We start from the raw sequence: 7,919 nt of genomic DNA, 5'->3' as shown, positions 1-7,919 counted from the left end.
CAGTTACTAACCCATTTACACACATTTTCCCCCAGACCAAGCATTCTCATTTTGTGTACCAACCTCTTGTGCGGCACGGTATCAAACGCTTTGGAAAAATCGAGATATACCACGTCCAATGACTCACCGTGGTCCAGCCTATAGCTTACCTCTTCATAAAAATTGATTAGATTGGTTTGACAGGAGCGATTTCTCATAAACCCATGCTGATATGGAGTTAAACAGTTATTCTCATTGAGATAATCCAGAATAACATCCCTCAGAAACCCTTCAAATATTTTACCAACAATAGAGGTTAGACTTACTGGCCTATAATTTCCAGGTTCACTTTTAGAGCCCTTTTTGAATATTGGCACCACATTTGCTATGCACCAGTCCTGCGGAACAGACCCTGTCGCTATAGAGTCCCTAAAAATAAGAAATAATGGTTTATCTATTACATTACTTAGTTCCCTTAGTACTCGTGGGTGTATGCCATCCGGACCCGGAGATTTATCTATTTTAATCTTATTTAGCCGGTTTCGCACCTCTTCTTGGGTTAGATTGGTGACCCTTAATATAGGGTTTTCATTGTGTCTTGGGATTTCACCTAGCATTTCATTTTCCACCGTGAATACCGTGGAGAAGAAGGTGTTTAATATGTTAGCTTTTTCCTCGTCATCTACAACCATTCTTTCCTCACTATTTTTTAAGGGGCCTACATTTTCAGTTTTTATTCTTTTACTATTGATATAGTTGAAGAACAGTTTGGGATTAGTTTTACTCTCCTTAGCAATGTGCTTCTCTGTTTCCTTTTTGGCAGCTTTAATTAGTTTTTTAGATAAAGTATTTTTCTCCCTATAGTTTTTTAGAGCTTCAATGGTGCCATCCTGCTTTAGTAGTGCAAATGCTTTCTTTTTACTGTTAATTGCCTGTCTTACTTCTTTGTTTAGCCACATTGGGTTTTTCCTATTTCTAGTCCTTTTATTCCCACAAGGTATAAACCGCTTACACTGCCTATTTAGGATGTTCTTAAACATTTCCCATTTATTATCTGTATTCTCATTTCTGAGGATATTGTCCCAGTCTACCAGATTAAGGGCATCTCTAAGCTGTTCAAACTTTGCCTTCCTAAAGTTCAATGTTTTTGTGACTCCCTGACAAGTCCCCCTAGTGAAAGACAGGTGAAACTGCACAATATTGTGGTCGCTATTTCCTAAATGCCCAACCACCTGCAGATTTGTTATTCTGTCAGGTCTATTAGATAGTATTAGGTCTAAAAGTGCTGCTCCTCTGGTTGGATTCTGCACCAATTGTGAAAGATAATTTTTCTTGGTTATTAGCAGAAACCTGTTGCCTTTATGGGTTTCACAGGTTTCTGTTTCCCAGTTAATATCCGGGTAGTTAAAGTCCCCCATAACCAGGACCTCATTATGGGTTGCAGCTTCATCTATCTGCTTTAGAAGTAGACTTTCCATGCTTTCTGTTATATTTGGGGGTTTGTAACAGACCCCAATGAGAATTTTGTTACCATTTTTCCCTCCATGAATTTCAACCCATATGGACTCGACATCTTCATTCCCTTCGCTAATATCCTCCCTTAAAGTGGACTTTAGACAAGACTTTACATAGAGACAAACCCCTCCTCCTCTCCGATTTTTACGATCCTTTCTAAACAGACTGTAACCCTGTAAGTTAACTGCCCAGTCATAGCTTTCATCTAACCATGTCTCGGTTATTCCCACTATGTCAAAGTTACCTGTAGATATTTCTGCTTCTAGTTCTTCCATCTTGTTTGTCAGGCTTCTGGCGTTTGCGAGCATGCAGTTTAGAGGATTTTGTTTTGTTCCAATCTCCTCACTGTGGATTGTTTTAGAAATGTTCTTACCTCCCTTCTGAGTATGTTTTCCTGGGTCGTCTTTGTACGAGTCTAATGTTTTTCTTCCCGTCCCCTCTTCTTCTAGTTTAACGCCCTCCTGATGAGTGTAGCGAGTCTTCTGGCGAATGTGTGTTTCCCAGGTTTGTTGAGGTGTAGTCCGTCTCTGGCGAGGAGTCCATCATACCAGTAATTCACACCGTGGTCCAGGAATCCAAATCCTTGTTGTCTGCACCATCGTCTTAGCCAGTTGTTTGCATCAAGGATCCTGTTCCATCTCCACATTTTGAGACCTATAATTTTTCCATATTTTGGTCCACAGAGTCATGTGAGGTCTTGTTTTTTGCGGGACGAGTTGACGTTTTTATTGGTAACATTTTTGGACACGTGACAGTTTTTGAGCACTTTTTATTCCGATTTTTGTGAGGCAGAATGACCAAAAACCAGCTATTCATGAATTTCTTTTGGGGGAGGCGTTTATACCGTTCCGCGTTTGGTAAAGTGGATGAAGCAGTACGATTACAGCGATACCTCATTTATATCATTTTTTATGTTTTGGAGCTTTTATACGATAAAAGCTATTTTATAGAAAAAATAATTATTTTGGCATCGCTTTATTCTCAGGACTATAACTTTTTTATTTTTTTGCTTATTATGCTTTGTGGCAGCTCGTTTTTTTGCGGAACAAGATGACGTTTTCAGCGGTATCATGGTTATTTAAATCCGTCTTTTTGATCGCGTGTTATTCCACTTTTTGTTCGGCGGTATGATAATAAAGCGTTGTTTTTTGGCTCGTTTTTTTTTTTTTCTTACGGTGTTCACTGAAGGGGTTAACTAGTGGGACAGTTTTATAGGTCGGGTCGTTACGGACGCTGCGATACTAAATATGTGTACATTTATTGTTTTTTTTTAATTTTTTTTTTAGATAAAGAAATGTATTTATGGGAATAATATTTTTTTTTAATTTATTTATTTAGTAATTTTTTTTTTTTTTTTTACACATGTGGAATTTTTTTTTTTTACTTTTTTACTTTGTCCCAGGGGGGGGACATCACAGATCGCCGATCTTACAGTTTGCACAGCACTCTGTAAGATCGGCGATCTCGCAGACATCGCTGCAGGCTTATCAGCACCTGCAGGCGACCCGGAAGTACTCTCTGCAGGACCCGGATGCAGCCCCGCGGCCATTTTGGATCCGGGGACTGCAGGGAGAAGACACTCGGTACACGGTGAGTACATCACCGTGTACCGATCGTCTCAGGGAAGCACACAGGGAGCCCCCTCCCTGCGCGATGCTTCCCTGTACCGCTGGCACATCGCGATCATGTTTGATCGCGGTGTGCCGGGGGTTAATGTGCCGGGAGTTGTCCATGATCGCTCCTGGCACATAGTGCCGGATGTCAGCTGCGATAGTCAGCTGACACCCGGCCGCGATCGGCCGCGCTCCCCCCGTGAGCGCAGCCGATCGCATATGACGTACTATCCCGTCACTGGGAATTAAGTCCCAGGTCACCTGGACGGGATAGTACGTCATATGGGACTAAGCGGTTAATGTAGATGGCAAAAGAATAATTCAGCTGTGTACAGGGCTGGACAGTGAACAGAAGAAAAGCATGAATTGTACACTTAGATTTGGTTGATAATATGACAAATATCTGTGGTGGATACAGCTGAGCTGAGGATAGCAGAGCGGATACATTTATCAGTCAGCCGGATTCAGCACACATCTGAATAATCACTTCAGAGAAGTGCGGCTTGTCAGGAGCTCACAGGAGAGAAAGGAAGGTTGGCAGCAGAGTGCTGCTGGGAATTGTAGTTTTAGTAGTGTACGAATAGGAAAGGAATATTATATTGGGTTTAGTCAATATATTAATATTAAGTATGCACTGCGATTTGTGAAAAATAATGCTATTATGAAAATGCAGCGCCCCAGAGTCCTGGTCGTTGCAGTAATGTCGTTCTTCCACCAGGGGGAGAGATGTTACGTCTGATGGCACCAAAGGAGTTCACCCTGCCAGGTATCACAGCCACACACACACTTCACACGACGGCCACCAGGGGGAGCAAAAGGTTCTATCTATTAAGCCACTCCTCACACTTGGGTAAAACTGGGGGTTTGGTTAGGAAGTGAAGTCAGTTGGAGACGGAGGCAGTTCTGACTGGAAGGAGAAGGAGAGAGTCAGAGGGAGAGGAGAGGAGCAGACTGGGCTCGGCCCAGGAAGGAAAGAAGGACACGGAGCTGCGCCTGCACCTGATTGCGGCAGCTTCCAAGGAAAGGACAAGCAAGGAAGTGTGTCGTAGTGAGTGAGCACCGAAGTCGTAGAGATGCTTAGCACAAGATTTGGCCAAAAATTGTGAGCCCATCCACCAAACGTCAAGGTAATCTCAGATCGGATGGGTAACTAACCTGACTGCCTAGTGTGAACACTTATAGTACCTATGGCTAATAACATGGTAAAGCCTGCATTTATAGGAAGGTCAGAACCAACTGTGTTTGGATGTAATTAAAATCACAGCATGGTAAAGGGCACACTAGGCAGTCAGGTTAGTTACCCATCCGATCTGAGATCACCTTGACGTTTGGTGGATGGGCTCACAATTTTTGGCCAAATCTTGTGCTAAGCATCTCATGTGTTTTTTCATAGATTTCACAAGCCATTATGCTATTCACATTTCATGTATTGCACATTTCCTTGCTTTAGTACAGTTGAGTGCAGCCATTGATCTATTTGCTATGTAAGCTTTTTTTGGTTATGCACTAGTTCAGACTACATTGCTATTCAGTCAGTTTTCCTATATTTACTATGTACTATTTTTTCTGACTTGAACGCCCCGCCCTTCACCATGCTGTGATTTTAATTACATCCAAACACAGTTGGTTCTGACCTTCCTATAAATGCAGGCTTTACCATGTTATTAGCCATAGGTAAGTGTTCACACTAGGCAGTCAGGTTAGTTACCCATCCGATCTGAGATTACCTTGACATTTGGTGGATGGGCTCACAATTTTTGGCCAAATCTTGTGCTAAGCATCTCATGTGTTTTTTCATAGATTTCACAAGCCATTATGCTATTCACATTTCATGTATCGCACATTTCCTTGCTTCAGTAGAGTTGAGTGCAGCCATTGAGCTATTTGCCTTAGAACTGTGTCAGAATTGTGCTTGAACTGTGATTTATTGCAAGGATTGTGTATTGCTATTTGCCGCCAAGATTCCCGCCAAAACCGCCGCCATTGCCGCGCCACGAGGAGCGCTGGAGAAGGAGGGCGTGCCATGGGAGGAGACCGCGAAAGCGGCGCCAAAAGTGACGACCACCCTCTCCGACTACGGCTGCAGGATGACGAGCTCAGGAATGCAGGAGCTCAATCCCGAGGAAATGGAGGAGCAGCATGCGAGAGCGAGCGAAGATCCCGGAGCAGAGATGGCGACCAGCGGGTGTCTGAATGACGACGAAGTGACCCAGGGCCACCCCAGCCCACCGGAGGCGATCCAGAGCCTGCCGCTACTGGAGGCATTGGACCTCCCTCCTCCGGACGTGGAGCCGACAACGGTGAAGAAATGGAAGTCGGAGCTGTGCAAGAAGATCGCACAGGGAGAGCCGTGGTCAGAGCCGCAGTAGACTCCAATGTCCTCGTCAGCGGAGCCGATCGACATCGGTGGAACCACATCAGACGCAGGTACCAAAAACGGCACTGCCCCACTGACCGATCCAGCTCTGGTGACCGCTCCCCATCCCGTCTATGACCGGTCTTCCACCGCCGAGGTTGTGGTGGCAGCCCTTTATGCTATGAAAGGGCTACTGCCCCCGCTACCGACGTCTATGGGCGAACTGTTAGATGTGAGTCACGAGGGGGTGATCTTTAAATGGGATGCTCCAAGGATCCAACCAGACGGGTCCAGACAGGAGGGCTCTTACATCATCGGGCTCACCTGGGAGCAGTATAAACGATGCTTAGTTTCACAATGGAAAGACCGGGGACGAACGGAACAGACTGCACAACCAGAGGTACAAACGCCCCACACCAACCGCTGCCCTGAGAGTGCAGTGAAACAAGGGATAGTACTGGCCTTTCACCTGAGAAGGGGTTGCGGCTTTATACTGGAGCCAGGGCTGCCGACTGAAGTCTTTGTTACTAGCTTGTAACGTGGAAGCCCAGTCCCACAGCGTACCTCCTACCCGAAACTTGTACAGAGGGGACCATGTGACCTACACCCGCCACTGGAGTGAGCGAGGATGGTATGCCAGGAGAGTCAAACGATGCGAGCCTGTGGTAGCGCCATTTACTGTCACGACTGAAACTAATCAGTCTCCGAACTCGCGGGGCCCAGTACTACTGCCACAGCGGGTATCATCCCTAGTACGGAGTCTGCCACTAACACTGATATCCGTACCCAGACCTCTTATGACTTGATTGTGCCTGAGAGACAACCCAAAGACGTCCATACGGCATCGGATGAGAGCACGGATCCAGACCTTCCCCGGCCAGGAAGTGTTCACTACCGACTGATGTCTTGTCACTTACTATAGAAATAAACCTCGAAACCCCGAAAAATGTACATAGTTAACTGTTTCCTGCTTTTGCTGCTTTAAACCCGTTGAGGGTTAATTCTTAAAGGGATCCCTTTGTTTACCCGGGATTCCTATTGTTTCTAAGTTTTTGCACAAGTTTTGCGGTTATCAAGAGACTACCGAATCATGGACGGTGAATGATTCACAAACTGTTCCTGTAAATAGTTTGCTTCTTAAAGGTGCTCTCTACTGGTTTTACAAAGAAAGAAGACTTTGCGAAGAAACTGTTCCTGATGACGACGTGAAAGTTTCTCTTGTCTTAAAGTTTATTAGTGACTTGTTGGTTAATTGCACTACCTCAGAAAAGACTGATTTTTCCTCTTAAAGGGAATGTTTACTTGTTGCACTTTGATAATGTTTACATAGCTGATAATATGTAGTTAGATAGTGATAGAATGTTAACCCCTTAAGCCCCGAGGGTGGTTTGCACGTTAATGACCGGGCCAATTTTTACAATTCTGACCACTGTCTCTTTATGAGGTTATAACTCTGGAACGCTTCAATGGATCTTGGCGATTCTGACATTGTTTTCTCATGATGTATTGTACTTCATGTTAGTGGTAAAATTTATTCGATATAACTTGCGTGTATTTGTGAAAAAAACGGAAATTTGGTGAAAATTTTGAAAATTGCGCAATTTTCCAACTTTGAATTTTTATACCCTTAAGTCACAGAGATGTCATGCAAAATACTTAATAAGTAACATTTCCCACATGTCTACTTTACATCAGCACAATTTTGGAACCAAAATTTTTTTTTGTTAGGGAGTTATAAGGGTTAAAAGTTGACCAGCAATTTCTCATTTTTGCAACACCATTTTTTTTTTAGGGACCACATCTCATTTGAAGTCATTTTGAGGGGTCTATATGATAGAAAATACCCAAGTGTGACACCATTCTAAAAACTGCACCCCTCAAGGTGCTCAAAACCACATTCAAGAAGTTTATTAACCCTTCAGGTGATTTACAGGAATTTTTGGAATGTTTAAATAAAAATGAACATTTAACTTTTTTTCACACAAAAATTATTTCAGCTCCAATTTGTTTTATTTTACCAAGGGTAACAGGAGAAAATGGACCCCAAAAGTTGTTGTACAATTTGTCCTGAGTACGTTGATACCCCATATGTGGGGATAAACCACTGTTTGGGCGCATGACAGAGCTTGGAAGGAAAGGAGCGCCATTTGACTTTTCAATGCAAAATTGACTGGAATTGAGATGGGATGCCATGTTGCGTTTGGAGAGCCCCTGATGTGCCTAAACATTGAAACCCCCCACAAGTGACACCATTTTGGAAAGTAGACCCCTTAAGGAACTTATCTAGATGTGTGGTGAGCACTTTGACCCACCAAGTGCTTCATAGAAGTTTATAATGCAGAGCCGTAAAAATAAAAAATCATATTTTTTCACAAAAATGATTTTTTGCCCCCAATTTTTTATTTTCCCAAGGGTAAGAGAAGAAATTAGACCACAAACGTTGTTGTGCAATTGAT

The sequence above is a fragment of the Ranitomeya imitator genome, chromosome 1 (assembly GCF_032444005.1).
Source record: "Ranitomeya imitator isolate aRanImi1 chromosome 1, aRanImi1.pri, whole genome shotgun sequence".
NCBI lineage: Eukaryota > Metazoa > Chordata > Amphibia > Anura > Dendrobatidae > Ranitomeya > Ranitomeya imitator.
The sequence above is the reverse complement of the archived record's forward strand: the minus strand, read 5'-3'. Positions refer to the sequence as shown.